The 16,256-nt window shown below is 33.2% G+C and overlaps 1 long non-coding RNA gene across 1 annotated transcript; it reads left to right on the forward strand.

Annotated features, from left to right (window-relative positions):
• The first annotated feature begins 11,634 nt into the window (after nt 1-11,634).
• Nucleotides 11,635-15,529, forward strand: LOC133183813 (uncharacterized). The gene is made up of 3 exons (XR_009720736.1): nt 11,635-11,810; nt 13,128-13,222; nt 15,424-15,529. It is a non-coding gene; the product is annotated as an uncharacterized LOC133183813 (long non-coding RNA).
• Nucleotides 15,530-16,256: the final 727 nt, after the last annotated feature.

The following is a 16,256-nucleotide window of genomic DNA, read 5'->3' on the forward strand; positions in this document are numbered from 1 at the left end:
GTGCACAATGGGTGCTTATATGCAGATTCCAATTGTGCTTAAAGTATGCCCTGATTATGTACTGTATTACCTCTGTCAGGACATCTCTAAAATTTTTTCCTCTGGCTTTGTGCCAGATTCTGATACTTGTTAAAGAATTTCCATCATATTTCATAATTGTCAGTTTTCACAATGGAAATAATAAATGTACAACAGGATTTGAAACTTGAACCAGTGAGGTGACTTATTTATGCACTGAAATTTTCTTGGATGCTAAAACGGTGTGTGCCTATCTTATGGATTATTTTGACTGTGTTCTTGAAAACTTTTAGCTAGTATAAATGAGTTGCCTTTCTGACGTGGTTTCTGCATTCCCATTAATACTGAATTAAAATTGAGGGCATGACATAAACCTTAAGTAGGTCACAATGACCTCATTTTAGAATCAGCTAAGCTTGTTTTTGCTTTTCCAGTGTGGATCATAACTGTGATACCTAGAATATGGATCCTTGTGAAACAATGCATTATTTGGGACCTTATATCTTGATCACAGCCCAAGTGTAGGTCACAGTGACCTCCTGAAATGTATCCTGAAAGGATCTCCACTTTGGGTATGAATTTTTCTTATGATATCTCTATAGATTGGAAAGGTGTGACTTGTTATCTCTTTTGTATTTGGGGGTTGCTAGTTTAGATGGTAAGGGGATTTATTTTGATGGAGATCACATAAATTTTCCCCCGCTGATAATTTCATTTACATTTGTCAATATAGAGTTGACATTATAACGTAGTTTTCCACTTTGTTTAACTTAAACTTGATATGTTTACCAGGTTTAACTTAACCTTGATATGTTAACCAGGCTTAGGACTTTTCAACCCTGGCTGTTGGTGTTTGTAGGAACTGAAGGATGATATTGCACCAGGCACCTATTTAACTTAGGATGACTTGCCTCATTTTTGAATTGTTTATCCTGCCATTGTAAGACTTAAGATATTGGACTCCATCACTTCAAAACTTAATTCATAGAGATCTTCTTTTGGTAAGAATACCATTTCATATTCTTGATGAAAATATACCCAATCTGGGCATTGTCCTAAGTGAACATCTCTTAATGTTCATATTTGGTATCTGTGCACATCTGGTGCTTATAAGCAAACTATATTGAATCTATGTTGAAAGTATGCCCTAATTGGGTATAACCTATGTTAGGACATCAATAATTCTTTATTTGCTCTGTCTTAATTCCTGTCGTATTTTGGAGTTTCATAAACAGAGCATTTCCATCAGATTTCTTAATTGCCAGTTTCCACTATGAAAACTGTGAGTGTGCAAAAGAGTTTAAAACTTGTGCCAGGGAGGTGACATATTTATGCACTGAAATTTTCTTGGATGCTAAAACGGTGTGTGCCTATATTTTTGTGGATTTGATTGTGTTCTTGAAAATTTTTAGTTAGTCAATATGCTGCATTTCTGACATGGTTTCTGACTTCCCATTAATTACACTGACTTAAAATTGCAGCACTTAATCAAACAGCTCTATAATGTAGGTCACAGTGACTTACATTACATAAAACTGCATGGTTATTGCTGTTGCTTTCCCCTTGTGGATCATATTTCCACTATAAGGCTTAGGATATTGAATCTTGTCTCTTGAAGCAGTTTGAGGAGGGTATGTATGTTTAAAAACCTTATTTTGTAGATAACTTTGACCTTTGTATTACAGTATGACATTGGAAATTTATTATGACAACAAGGCCTTAGGAATTATTTTGAACCTTAATTGCATGACAGTTCTTAATTTGAGGACATTGGGCTTTGTGTTTCAAAGACTTTCCTCATTTATTTAGAATATGTAACCTTGGTTTTGTTTTCATTTCAACAAGTGATATACACTGTAAGTCCAAGGATATAATTGACTTTGTCACTTTGTCACATGTGACAATATTAATGTGAGTTACAGCCTGATTGTAGGTCACTATGACCATCAGAAATATGCATATATATATATATATATATATATATATATATATATATATATATATATATATATATATATATATATATATATATATATAAAGCATATCACTGGAAGTTACATTACACCAAAGATCATTATTTTGTTTCACAAGTATCTAATATTTACTAAAGGGTTTCCAGTTAGTATCGTGGTGAGCCCAGGCTAGCTTCTCACCGATGTTATCCAGTCCGGGGATGGAGAGGGATGGGACACTTGAGTGGTAATAGGTTTGTCTGGACCATGGGTCTGAGCTTCCACCCACATTCAACACCACTTTATACCTTCCTCTCTGAATTTAAAAAATCAAGTACCTATTTAGTGTTTGATGTGTGCATTTGCTCATTGTGCAGAACGTGTAATTTCATTTCATTAAGGAGTTCTTGTATTGGGAAAGGGCTAAAGATGTGATTATAGTGGTTCTATGATTAAATGATAGGTGTGTTAAACTTTAATATGCATTTTATTGCTGGTACAGACACCATTGTATATTACTGACATACCTGATATGGGAACCTATCCCATCTGAACATCTGAAGTGTTCATATTTGCTGTCAACTGCATTATCATCTGCTTATATGCACTGTAATTTTCAATCCCCATTTTTGTAACTTGAATGCCCCAATTCAGAGTATTCAGTCTGTTAGGATATCAGTTTTTAATTGCATAGGCTTTATGTTCTATGTTCTAATGTCTGTGAAACATAGATGAGCATATCCATCAGGTTTCTTAATTGCCAGTTTCTACTGTAAATTGAGAGTTTTAAAACGAAATTTGAAACTTATGCCAGTGAGGTGACATGTTTATGCGCTGAAATTTTCTTGGATGCTAAAACGGATCTGTGCCTATTTTGGAATTTGATAGTGTTCTTGAAAATTTTCAGTTAGTATAAATATGATGCCTTTCTGTCATGGGTTCTGACTCCCCATTCTTATTAAAATCAAAGGGCGGCTTACACCCCTCAAGTAGGTCACAATGACTTACCCAGTAAGCCTCATATTAGAATTGGCTAACGTTGCTCTTTGCTCTGATCATTCACAATATGAGGTTTAGGATATAGAACTTTTGATTACATGCATCACTGGGGACTAATGTGTACCACAGATAATGCTAATAGGTCACAGAGACTTCCAGATCTTGAATGTAATGGCTCATATGGTATTAATTCTGTTATAAGGACACCTATTGATTTGAAAGTTGGGACAATGAATATATGAAATGGTTTTTCCACTTTGTTATCTTAATCTTGATTTGTTCTGTACACTTCCTATCATTTGATGCATTTAGGATATTTGTGGAATGTCTTTCACCCCTTATTAAGGTTATAATGACCGAATTCACTAACCTTGCTGTTTGCTTCCCTGTCATGATAAATCATATCCTCTATAAGATATATAGGATACTGGACCCCATTATTTGAACGATCTTGAGGAAAGTGTAAAAATCTTATTGTAGGTCAAATTGACCTGTATATTTTGCCATCAGAAATTAATAATAGAGAACATGTTGCATGTAATCACTACCTCAGCCTTTGCTGTCTGCTTGCCTTGATCTGTTCATGAACACTAATGTACTACATAGGATATTGGACCCTAGCTTTCACAACATGATGACAAAATGTAGGTCATAATGACCTCCCAAAATATGTCTATGTCTTCTGGAGATTGAAATACATTTCAATAAGAACCATCTTGCTGATTTTGGTCTAGTATCATCCTGATTATGTTAGCCTCATTGCTTGAGAGTGGAGTACGGGTAGTGAAATGGTTAACAGACTTGCTTCTCTGAAAACCCCACATTGCAGAATTGAAAGTGGTCATATATAAAGTCTATAGGAATATATAATTATATTTCATACTTATAAATACATTGGTTCTGAAATTTGTTTGGATTTATTGGAAAAATAAATATTATTTTACATTGTTACTTTATATTCTTAAGCATCACACATTGTAATCTAGAATATGAACCTATTATTGTTTTTGAGTATTTTTTTAATATGAAATTTTTCAATTTTGTGTATGATCAGAAGCACTTGACTAATATTTTTTTTATGTATTTTTTAATGAAAGAAGTCAGCTGTGTGGTTTGTGACTAGTTAATTTTTTTGTGTATACTGTTTTCAGCACTGGTGTATTATATTTTCCTGCATTTAAAAGAATATGGGTAAAATGTTCTACGATATTAACATGTTTGAATGGTTTTGCACAGTAATACAAGGCAGGGCCATAGGAAGGCCATTTCATAAATGTTCTGACCCTAGTGTTATTATTTAAGGACATTCTAAGTCTTGTGCAGACTGAAAGGAGCAGTATTTTTTGTGTTTTTTGTTTCACATATATATAATTTTAATATTACAATTTCAAAATCATAGAAATCTTTAATTATGAGTACCGGGTAAATCTGAAATTCATTTGTAGATGTAACTCAACACTTTTTGGAAACAGTTGAAAGAATAATTGCATAAGTAATATTTTTATGTTAATTTATGTTACACAAATTGTAATTGATTAAGTTTTTTCGCAGACTTTTTTTTTTACTGTGTATGTTGCTTGCATGTTATATGGAAAAGGTTTCCAGAGCTTTTTCTTTCATAAAAAAACTTTTAAGTATTTTATCTCTGGTTTTCACCCTGGCCACTATAATATGCTCTTAAAAATATACATATGTAATTCGTGCAAAAAAAGGTTTTGTAATAAACTGTCTTCTATATGCTTCCAGAGCGAAAGGTGATATTGGTAATATAATTATTTAATGCCTGCTGCCTTAAAACTTGACTGGTTTACCCTTAAGTTGTGTTGATTTTTATATGCAAGATTACTGTGGAAGGCATTCTTAAAAGTATATATTATACCGATTGTAAACTTTTGTAAAACATTCTTTAGTGACTGGTTAAGGCGTAGCCAAATTACAGAAGATAACCAAACCAAACCTGCAATCTTAGTTTCATATGTATAGATCTTGAATACTGACTCATGTTGCATGAATTTTGATTCAGTGACTCTGGTTAATTGACATTTTCTTTATTTCTAGCAAGCTTACACCAGTAAGCTTGCGCATCCTGTTACATTTAAGAAGGATTTGTTTTAGTTCAAACATTATAAAGGTCCATAAGAATAGTATATTAATTCAGAATGTTCATCTGATTAAATTAATGTTGCGTGGATTAATTATGTGAATATTGTACGAAGTATATATTAATTGTAAATATATTCAGAATGTTGTTCAATTTAATAAATTCTTGTGTGCATTTTTTATCGGTGTTTATTTATTTATGAGTAACATGAAGCATAAATTAATCTAGGTGAATTACAATATTGACCTCTTGAAATAGCACTGCATGAATGCTGGAGGACTAAGACTATATAAGAAAGCTAATGGAATAGAATATTTTACATATAGAGCCCTTATTTTGGGGGAGGGGGTGAGTTTGAGTTGCTATACTGTTGGCATCCCAGGTTTTTGGAGAAAATTTATTTTAAAGAAACTCGATGCTTTATATTGATTAGAGTTGCATGGCAAAATGCATCTATTATATTTCATTGTACCAGTCAGGTTTCAGATGCTGCATGATCAGCCATTATTTTGAAGAAGAATAATCAAGTTATTTTTTTAACATGTCTTGTTCCAACAAAACTAAGCCCCATGGTGTCTGAACTTGCATGGATGATGCATCTAAGGATGCACACTCCAGACTTGCTTCGGATGCTGGATCTAACATATATTTTCGAAGTAATTGAACAGATTTAAGTTTGTGGTGCAAGTCTTTCCCTTAGTAAATAAAAGGTGTATGGTGACTAAACTTGCATGGGTATGCATTTAGGGATGCACACTTCTAGATATGCTTCCGATTTTGAATTTGACTTGCATTTTCTGGGTTGTTTTAGAGCAGGTCCATTCCCAAGTAAGTAGAGAACCTACCTGGACCAAACTTGCATGCATGTTGCATCACACTACCAGACATTAACCAGCCAGGGATGCTGGATCTGATCTATATTTTCTGGATGAGTGACCATTAAGTTTTGCATCAGGCCCATTCCCAAGTAAAAAAGAAGCCCAACCTGGACCAAAATTGTTTGCATGATGGATGTACACTACCAGACGTTTACCAGGTACGGATGCTGGATCTGATCTACATTTTCCGGATGATTGACCACATTAAATTTTTGCAGCCAGTACATTCTAAAGTAACTATAAGCCCTACCTGAACCAAAGTGATATGGACCTAGATGATGCATCTAATCAATGTTTACTACCAGACAATATAGTTTCGAGTGCTGAATCTTGCTGACATTTCCAGATGAGTGACAGCAAGTTTAATTTTTGGTAGCAGGTCTCATTCCCAAGTAACCATAACCGCATAGTGCTTGGGTGATGCATCTAGGGATGCAAACTATCAGACTTGCTTTAGATGGTGGATCTGAACTACATATTCTGGGTTATTGAATAGGTTAAAGTTTTTGGAGAAGTCAATTCCCAAGTTACTATATAAGTACTACCTGGATCAAACTTGCATGCATGATGCATGAGATGTGCACATTACCATTAACTTTTACCAGCTTTGGATGCGGGGCCTGATTTATGTTATCTTATTTACCCATGTCTTTCCTTAAAAAAACTGCATTTTCTGAATGTGACATTTTGTGTAAATACATCGTATTATACGTAAATGTTTATTTTCAATTTCAACTCATCATGATATTTTTCATGGAAATAAAGGATATAGAAAACGGAGGAACTTTGAGGTTAAAAGACACAGGAGCAAAGCAATATATATGGTTCTTTCAATCAAGTACCTTATCCTGTCCTTTACTGGTTCAAAAACACTTTACTTCTGTGTCAATCACTTTCCTTCATGATGAAGTTAATTAACTCTCAATCACGTGTACACATATTTTTGCTGTGAATGAGCTGTTTTAATTTACTTTGCTTTATACTGACTTTGTTTAAAAGTTAGTTTTTTAGCTCACAGCCGAAGGCTCATGTGAGTTTTTATGATCACATTTTGTCTGGCATCCATCTGTCTGTTTAGCTGTCCGTCTGTCTGTAAACTTTTCACATTTTCAACTTCAATAACCACAGTGGGTCAGTTTCAGCAAATCTTGCCACAAAGTATCCTTTGGTAAAGAGGATTGGAGTTTTTTTTTCAAATATGGGCCACACCTTCTTCCAAGGGGAGATAATTATGAATTAGTGAAAAATTAATGGCATCCTTTCAAACTTCTTCTCAAGAACCACTGGGCCAGAAAAGTTGGAAATTATATGGAAACATTCTCAGACAGTGTAGGTTCAAATTTGTTCAAATCATGACCCCTGGGGGGTAGGGTGGATCCATAATAGGAGGTCAAGTTTTTGCATAGAAATGCATAGGAAAAATCTTTAAAAATCTTCTTCTCAAGAACAGTAAAGCCATGATTAGTCATACTGACATGGAAGCATCCTCAGGTAGTGTAGATTCAAATTTGTTCAAATCATGTCTCCCCAGTAGGGCTGAGTATCGGCTGGGAATTTTGTGATATTTTAAACTGTATTATGTTATATAATGCAATATTTTCAATGACAGTTAAAATGCTCTTTTTCTTATTTTATTAACCTTCAATTATAAGAAAAGCGCCTAAAACTATAATAAATACAACCATTCATAATATTTTTATCAAACTTTATATGCTAATACATACTGATGTAACCTTTTCAACTGCATCAACATTTTTTGACCTTGACCTTTCCTTTGACCTTAACTTCATTTATTTTAAATTAGTGTTTAGCTCAGTTTTTAATAAACCATTCAAAATATTTTTATCAAACTTAATATGCTGATACGTATTTGTGAGAACTATTCAATTGCATCAAAAACGGTTGACCTTTAACTTTCCTGTTACCTTGACCTCACTTTTCTTAAATTTGCATTTTGCTTAATTTTAAAGAAACCATTTAAGATATATTTATGTAAGCTTATGCACTAATACATAATTTGGTAAAAATTTATCACCTATATACAACTTTTTAGATTTCAATTTCAATTTTCAAGAAACTATTCAAGATATTCTCATCAAATTTCATACACTAATACAAATTTTCATGTTGCATTACTAATATAACCTCGGCGGGGCATTCACGTCCTATGGACATATTTCTAGTTTGTTAACGAATCGCAATATACCGGAATATCGATATTACTGCGCAGCAATACTCCCCAGGGTAGGGTGAGGCCACAATTGGCAATCAAAGTTTTACGAAGGAATACATAGGAAAACCTTAAAAAATCCTATCAAAACAGGCAAGCCAACCATCCTCAGGTAATGTAGATTCAAATTTGTTCAAACCATGACCTCCTAGGGATAGGGTAGAACCACAAGACAGGATCAAATTGAGTTATACATGGGAATATATTAGAAATATAAGTCATATTAATAAAGAAACATCCTCAGGTAGTGTATATTTAAGTTTTTTTCAAATCATGTCACCTTGGGGTAGTCCGTGGCCACAACAGAAGATCAAATGTATAGGAAGATATCTTCAAAAACCATGATTAGTCAAAGAGATATGGAAGCATCCTCAGTTAGTGTAGATTCAAGTTTGTTCAAATCACCCCACCCCCTACCTCGAGTAGGATAGAACTACTTACGAGGGTTGTCCGTAAAGTTCGTGGACAACCTTGATAATAAATGACAAACATCGATAAAATATATGAAACTATTATTTTCATTAAATTCATGTTTCATTCCGTTAATATGCAAGTTTCATCACAAACAGACACAAATAGTTAGATTTTTATCAGATAAATTTGGACAAACTGTTTTGTTTTCATAGGTGAAAATATTTAACACTTCCTGTCTCAGATCCTGAAAATCATTTATCTCTCTGTCTGCGTAAAAACGACTTTAAGTATGGAAATAGAAATGTTAGTCGCCGATCACTGTCAATCACGTCACGAGCGTCATTTTTTACAGACTGCAATCTCGGAAAGATGGTCTTCCTTCACGCAGGTCATCCTGTAAACTGTCCCTTCCGTTCGAAAATCTTCTGTGCCACTTAAACACTAAAGAACGGCTTACTTTACTATGTTTTCCCGACTGTTTAAGGAATTTAGGGGTCTCTGTTGGTGTTTTTCCGATGTCTATACAAAATGTTATTGCTGCTCTTTGCTCCACCTTTTCCGAAAACGTCCCTTTTTCGAACAACGACGATCCTGTCTTGATAGGTTCTAACTTCGATTTCTCTGCCATTTCGAAACTTTGAACATTCAAATTTTGCAGATGTGATGCTAAAACATTTGTCAACGTCAAAATGCGAAAGTCATCCAAATTTTTGCGGAATTTTACCAAATACAAATGAAATGTATAAAGTGATAAATAACTTTTTAATTAAAACTTTGCCGTGCTCCGGGTCACCATCCCAAGTCTAATAATGAAGTCATAATTGTAATTATACAATTAAATTTGAATAAAATTTTACATTTTATAATTCACATATAGTAAAGGATTATAAATATGCTAATAATAAATATCTATAAAACAACTTTTATTTATAAATTAGCTTGTCCACGAACTTTACTGACAACCCTCGTATATATTTACACTTTTTCTATGATGAACTGATTTCTGCTTTTCCCTAGCCAAAGTGCTCAGGTGAGCGATGTGGCCCAGAAACCTCTTTTTTCTTCTTTTTTTTCTTTTTGTTAAAAAAATGTATTTATTTCTTTCAAGATTAAAATAATTCATAAATATATCTCAAATGGTATCAAGTGGAATCGCTAAATAGATACATCACTCTTATAGTGTTAAGACTATGAGGCGCCGTTTTGGTATTTACTGCCAAAAAGTGATATCACCTATTCGAATAAGTGATATCACCTATTCGAATAGGTGATATCACCTATTCGAATAGGTGATATCACTCATTCAAATTGAATAGGTGATATCACCTATTCGAATTGGTGATATCACCTATTCGAATAGGTGATATCACTTATTCGAATAGGTGATATCACTTATTCGAATAGGTGATATCACCTATTCGAAATGAATTGGTGATATCACCTATACGAATAGGTGATATCACCTATTCAATTTGAATGAGTGATATCACCTATTCGAATAGGTGATATCACCTATTCGCATTTCTTACAACAACAAATAATGAATGCTCCCTTCCTCAAGATTATCTAGATTTTCATTGGAACCAAGCAAATTCGGGCTGCGTTAGGGTCTGTAAGTCTCGTCACGTGACTCGCGAGATTTTTCGATAATATATACTTCCAGGTACCTCACACATGGAGATGTGTATTGGGTCATGCATGTTTATGGTTTACACAAAGCGTATAAGGAAAGTTTAAGCAGTTGTACAAAGCCGGAGGGTTCTCCGACTTACGATGGATAAATTGAGGGTCGTAAAAGCTTGGGTGCGAGCAAGTAGGAGAAGAATTTCGATCGAAGTACAGGTAAACAAGTCAGAGAATGTCACCTGCTTCTTGGGTATTCTTGGGTGAAATAGAAGTCTTATATTATACATTTGTATCTGATAAGAATAGTTTTGTTATCATCATTCCAACTAATTTATTAACAGATTTTTCTTGAATTCGAGGATAATGATGTTATTACCAGCTGATTAAGGAGGAGTAGTGTAAGTGTCAGATGGGTACGAACGTCATCTTGTGACAGAATCCGGGATGTTTCGCGCCAATTCTGTTTCGCACTGAGATGGTTCGCGCCAGGATGATTCGCGCCGATTTCGGCGCGAAACATCTCACGTTTTATTTTAATATTTCATCACATTTTCATCCGTTTTAAATTATTTATCAAATATGATATAAATATTTTGTGTGCTCAAATTCATGACTTAATAACATGCACTGCTATAGTTAACGGATCGTACGGTGTCCGTTTGCTCAGCGTGTGACTGTCTGTTCAACAATTCAACAGTGTTTCAATGAGGATTTAATTGTAATAAGTTGGAGATCAAAAGGTGAAAATTTAAGTTGATGTATGGGTTGTCCAAGCCTAGTTAGAATAATCTAACTGTGTCTCGGGACAAGCCCTCACCACAGTTAGAATACGTCCCATATACTTGCAATGTAGCAAATCGGAGTGGATCCACTCCGAAATGATTTTGAAGAATACAAAAGGAGTTGCACTAAAAGTAACTACCAAATTAATCATAACAAACCTTTTTGAGATTGTATATACCTTTTAACCTAAAAAATAATCCATATAAATACGAAAATTCAACTTATTTTCTCAACGTTTTTTCCTCGCTTCAAATTTAACGCCATGTTGACATTCGGAACTCTCTGGATTGTTCATAGAAAATGCACAGAGTTCGAGTTATCGCCCGTGTTTATTTTGCAACATTGCCAATACACGGAACGAATTCTATCGTTAAACCGGGTCCGTAGGACAATATCATTTTAACGATAGAACGTTCTATCTAGTCCAAGCCAGCAATAATTACTTAATTAGATGGCGGTATTATAATTATCTACTTATACGTAATTATCACGGTGTTATAGTAATTCATAATAATGCTATGTATGTATACTTCAAACACAGACATAAATAGTTTACGTCTCTGCTTCAAATATAATCTTCTTAAATTAAAAAAAAAAAAATGTTCCAAAAATATCTATATTTACATATATTTAAAATCTAAAATTTTGTTAAATGAACTAAACTCAGTAACACATTTATGTTCTTAGAGTGAAACATCGTGGGGCGAACCATCTTAGCGCGAAACAGAATGGGCGCGAAACATCGTGGGGCGAACCATGCACAGGTGCGAAACATCCCGCTACCTTGTGACAGCATCACCTTTGTTTGGGTAAATAATTTGTTCAGAATACGTTTCATTTATCAACAAAAATTTAGCTGTTGCATGTCAGTAGGTCTAGTTTTTTAAGTATTCAATGTTTGAAAGCACTTATCAGGTCCAGTACAATCTTTTGATTTAGCTATATATATAGCTTTATTAAGCTGTTCAGAATAGCTTAATTTAGCTATTTTATCACACTTTTTCTTAAATGTATACTTTTCTCAGCATGCACAAAAAGTCGCACCTTGGTGCAGTGATGATACTCAACCTTGAACTCATCTGAAATTGATGCATTTAAAACTCACTCATTAAAATCTCCTTGCATACATGTGATAATTTTTAGGCCCAAATACTGTACAGCAGTCCTCAAAATACAGGAATTTGGGTGAAAATACTGTACACTGTTCATCAAAAAACTAAACAAAAAACTGTAAAAAAAATATTGACCAAAAGTCAATGTAAGAGGTTCATTTTTTAAGCTCTTCTGAGCCAAAGGCCCAAAGAGCTAATGCTATGGCCATTTGTGCGGTGTGAGTAAACTTTTTAGAATATGGGCCATAACTCAAGAACCCTTTGGCCAATTATTGTCAAATTTGTCACAGGGTATCCTTGGGCCAAGGGCTTCCATTTATACTAAAACTAGGGTTGTGACCCTTAAACAAGGGGAGATAATTAGGAAAATAGAAACAAAAGAGACTTTGTACTCAAATTCTAAAAGTTTTTGGGCTACATATGCAATTGATACAGTTACTTCTTCAATGAATTTATAAAGGAGGCCAATTATGGTCAACAAGATAATTGATTAATTCTGTACATTCAATGAGAAGCAATCATACTTATCCATGCCTCAGTGCACACAAGGTAGTGGACAGTTACTCATATAATAGAAATTTATCTTTTGCTTAAAAGTAATCAAAAGTTGCAAAGTTGGAGCTATCTTTGATTTTGCTTGTTGTTTCGATAGCCCATAGCACATATATGAATAGTCAAATACATGCAAAACTGCATATAAATAGCTAAATCAAGCTATTTTGAATAGCTTAATAAAGCTAAATAGCTATTTCAAGCTATATAGCTAAATTAAGAGATTGTACTAGACGTGCTTATTTCCCAATCCCATCGATAAAACTTTCTTTATATATTCTGCAAATTCTCTCTGCATTTATCATTGAACAAAATTCATATGACTGCAATTATATGACCATATTCTTCAGTTTAGAGAGCATGTTATAGAGGATATTTTGGTTAAAGTTTTGGTCTGTTTCATGCAGTGTTTGAAATATTCTTTCATCTTACACAATTGTATACATTAAGATTTATTTATAGCTAAAGTACAAGAGAACTGCAGCATCTAAGACTACATGTACATCGACTTTGAATAATCTACCCGGTATATCCTCAAAAAGGCAACTCAAATACAGGTATGAAATTGATGTCACAAAATAAGTTTTTGGACTTACATTTACTCTTATAATTCATATACATATAAAAAATAAAAATAGAAAAGAATTAAAGGTTCATCAGGTGACAGCTCAATCATGTATGGAATATTATTAGGCCAAATAAAAAAATATGTGTGGTTCCCATTACCTGACCGTCCCTATTTTAGATCCCCGACCCTAAACTTTTTTTCGGCAATATTCAAATTTATTTTCCAGAATTTTCCGCGATTTCCGTCATCCACTTCGGTATTAGTTTTAGTTCCAGCAATGGCGGCCTCCATGCAAAAATCGTTTCAACACGTAGTGCAAGTGTTTGATGGTGTTAAATCTAAAGCAAGCTAGCATGGCGTGGCAGTATACCTTTTTCCAGCGCCATGTTTTTTTGTTTGTTTGTTTTTTGGTTGCCAAAATTAAATAAATATGCCCAAGAGTGGCGAGATTCAGTTAGTTGCTCTGTTTACAGCTGGTTTATAACAAGTGCATGCTGATTAGCCCCTTTATTATTTAATGCACGCAAAGGTGTGAAGTCAGGATAGGAAATCACTTCTCGCTTGAAAGCACACAGACAGCTGGCCAGGTAACGTTTTTTGGAGTTAGGGGGAAGATAACATGAGAAAACATTTATTTGATTGCATTGATTACGCAAGAATTAGCCCAATGTGTAAGATTGATTAACTTGTAAACTATTAAATAATTTATATCAGGATCATTTCTTTTAAACCGAAAGTAGAAAAAAAAAACAGTTCATGAGGAAAAGTGAAAAAGAAGACTGCTGATTTTACATGAATAAAGTCAACTTGCAAAACACCAATATATATGAGAAATGAGCTTGGAAGTATGAAGTCTTCAATGAGGCAAAAAGGTTTCATGAAAGGATTTAAAATTTTAATAATATTAAATATTTGTAATTCTGACAAATTTGAATGATTCTATGTCATCTTGCTTAGGTGATTTATTTTGTTTTAAACATTACTGTACAAAGTGTAGGTGTCACATTCTTTTCCTCCGACAGCTCTTAGCAGAACTCTCATGTCCGTTTTCTAGTTTATAGTTCAGAATTTATTATTAAGTAAAATAAGAACTGTTCTGGATAAAAGTAATTAATTAATTTCATTTATAAACACTGATTTTAAAAAAAGGATGTTCACTTTGGACTTTATTTTTTACAAAAAGAAAAGATTGTGTTTTCATTATTTTTGATTTAAAAATATTTGTTTCATATTCATAACTAGGGTGCCCCCTGCCAATGTTGACTAATATATTTAACGCCACATCGAAATGCCACTTATTTTCTCCTTCACTCTGTTCATCCACAAATAAAACATTTCTTTTCTGAACCATAGTTGGAAAAGACTGAATTCAAAATAAACAAAACATTTATTAGTTATGAGTTATATACTCAGCTCTTCACAAAATATTTCTGTTTTTTCGCATTCTATAATGTACAATTTTAGATTTTATATACCTGTATAAAGACTTCCGATAGAGAAATCATGATCTATATTTAAGATTTAATGTATAATGCTTAAGATATCCATTAATTTTACTTATAATATACAATTCTGAAATTAATATCATCCTTTAAAAACAAGGATAGCACATATCATCTTCGTAAACACATAACATTCTAAAAAAAGAAAATATAATATCCAAATAACAGTTAAATAATTCAATTTGCTCATGCTGATTTTCTTCAAACATTGTATTTTCTAGATGAGTATGAACTCGAATGAATAGAATTGGCAGACAACTGTTTAAATACCCAAGACATTTTATTCACACATTAAAGCACATATCTAATCCATATGCTTAAGAGAAAACATATCTAACACTCTACACATAAAATAGTTCACTTATGCTAACGAAAAGAAATAGGTATTATTTAGAAAAATTTAGAAAATCATTTTGTACCAAAAAAAAAAAAAAAAAAAAAAAAATCCCTTCCTACCCTATTTTTTTGGAGGTGTAACCGGAACCACACATATTTTTTTGTTTGGCCTTAATGCTGAGTTTCCAAATGCAAAATTAAGGGTATTCGATATATTCCATACAAGTTGTCAATCATTTATTAGTGATTTATACAGAGGTTCATTTGCATATAAATGTTGATAACATTGTTTTACTGTCTTTATTAACTTGTAATACTAAATTTTATAAATTGACAAATTCATTCTTTTTAGAAAGTGCATATAATTTGGAAAAGAGACCATCAATCCACTGGGGGGTATCGCATGAAAGCAATGATTATAGAATATTGTAAGGCTGGAGGAGTTATAGTACAACAGGCAGGCAAGTAATGGTACTTTGTTCTGGAAATTTTTCGCCCCAGTTTTATTTTTCTCATTCTGCCCTCCTTACAAGTAGGTGAATTTAAAACAGGACAAATTCGAAGAAGGCAGCATATATCTTTTAAACACAAATGTGTCTGATCAAATTTGAAAAGGGCAAAATTGTTTTCAAGGGTGAAAGAGAGAATATTTTAAAAATTAGAATGGGGTGAAAATATCCAATAATACAGGTTATATGTATTAACACAGTACATATGCATTTCTCTTTTCTTTATAATGAAAATAATTTGTTCTGTAAAAGGACAAATTTTGTTCTGATTTGTATCAAATAAATAAATATGTGCCAGATTTATTATTTTGCAGGCACCTAAGTTACCATCAGTTGTGTGTCAAGCTGTGCAAAAATTCTATGTCATGTTACAGAATCTTTCTTAAATACAGGTATATGTCTGCTCATCTGGCAATCTTAGGACATCACTGGATGGTTTTGTTTAAAAAGATTACAGAGTTAACACAAACTTCCAGCATGAAGACCAGCCAGTTGCCTCACCTGTCCTGACGTTGTTAAAGGTAAATGGTCCTTTCAGAAAAGGATCTGACAATGCAAAGGCTTGCTAATCAATTAAAGATTTCTATTTACTAATAGGTAATTAATTTGAATTTCTGTAGCTTAAAAATTTAATGAAATGAATTAAAAAAAAATATTTTAATCAAAATTATTTTTA

Source organism: Saccostrea echinata, unplaced genomic scaffold, assembly GCF_033153115.1.
Source record: "Saccostrea echinata isolate AGI-Se365-2 ecotype Australia unplaced genomic scaffold, CSIRO_AGI_Sech_v1 ptg000009l, whole genome shotgun sequence".
Classification (NCBI taxonomy): Eukaryota; Metazoa; Mollusca; class Bivalvia; order Ostreida; family Ostreidae; genus Saccostrea; species Saccostrea echinata.